Source organism: Triticum aestivum, chromosome 2D, assembly GCF_018294505.1.
Source record: "Triticum aestivum cultivar Chinese Spring chromosome 2D, IWGSC CS RefSeq v2.1, whole genome shotgun sequence".
Lineage (NCBI taxonomy): Eukaryota > Viridiplantae > Streptophyta > Magnoliopsida > Poales > Poaceae > Triticum > Triticum aestivum.
The window spans coordinates 384,589,556-384,591,117 of record NC_057799.1 but is presented as its reverse complement, the minus strand read 5'-3'; positions in this window follow the sequence as shown (position 1 = coordinate 384,591,117).

Here is a 1,562-nt window from a genome sequence, read left to right as displayed (position 1 = left end):
CTTCCAACTGTACCTCCTCGATCGTTCCTTAGCGAAGGGGTGAGGCTATTATTTACTACGTACTCGTACTGTCAGATGTGGGGTTCTGGCAAACCCTTAAGGTTCGAACACTGGGGTGCGCGCGAAGTCTTTCCCTCCTACCGATCTATGCCCTAGCTCGCTAAGATCTCGTGGACGAACTCGACGAAATCGCAACACAGAAAGACACGAGATTTATACTGGTTCGGGTCACCGTTGTGGTGTAATACCCTACTCCAGTGTGGTGGTGGTGGATTGCCTCTTGGGCTGGTGATGAATAGTACAGAGGGAAGAACAGCCTCCTGAGGTTGAGGTGTTCTTGTGCTTGGTATCTTAGTGGGTGAGAGCCGAGATGAGATGCCCCTACTGTGGTGGCTAGCTCTACTTATATAGGCCCTGGTCCTCTTCCGAAATATTGAGCGGGAAGGGAGCCAACAACGGCGGGCAAATTTGAAGGGGGACAGCTAGTACAAGCTATCCTGACAAAAGTGGTCTTCGCCTGCAAAAGGCTCTGGTGGTGATGCCGTCTTGGGCTCCACGATGACCTCCGTCTTGCCGTCCTCCTGGTCTTGGTCTCGTTGCACCGATATAGCAACCTTTGCCTGATGCCTCGGTACTCTTCACCTGCGCTGGCCTCCTTAGCACCAAAGAGGAAACAAGGACGTTGTGCGCGCTGGCGCCCGCCTGGTGTCGATCGTCATGGCTCACGTCACGAGAGCCTCGTGAGGTTTGCCCTGCCTTGATATCTCTGCTCCTCATGAGCCTGCCTGACTAGGCCATTCCTGAGGAGGTTTTGCATGGTCCCCCTCGCGCGGGTCTTGGATGCCTTGCTGATGAAGATGGGCCATACGGCCTGCTGGCTTAGCCACGCCGTGGGCCGCAGGCAGGCAAGTCTGGGGACCCCCGTTCCCAGGACGCCGACAGTAGCCCCCGGGCCCATGGTGCGCTCGGGTTTGGCTTCGCAGCGAAGCCAAGGGTCAAGTATGGAGCACCGCGGGCCCCAAAAGCCTGCGGCCTCGATTGACGCGTGGCGGTTGATTGGACTTGGGCATCTCCGCTTCCCCACGCTGCCTCGGCAACTGCTCGACTTGACAAGTCCCTGCGACATGCAAGGAAAACCATCATTACCTGCGATCGTGGGAGGCGCCGGTTGGCCTTCTCTTGCTATAAATGGGGAGGGGGCGGAGCCCCCGTCGCCCATCTCTTCATTGCTTGCTTGATTCTTCTTCCTCGCTCCATTTCTTGCAGCAATGGCGCATATCAGAAGGTTTTCTGCCGAAGAGAAGGGAAAGGCTCGCCGGGATGACTCGGGGCCACTTCCGCCGAAGAAGAGGTCGGTCCACCGTCGCGATGAAGCGGCGATGCAGGTGGTGACGAGGCCCTGGTGCGAGCGGCCTCCTCCGGGGTACCCGCTACCCTTGTACGGCCGAGCCGAGGGCTCGGGAGGACGGAGCGACAAGCAGCGCCACCCATGCCGCGTCCGGGGTCGCCGCGCCATGGCGACGCGTGCCGTCGCCCCTGGAATCCACGCCGCGGACTCCTCG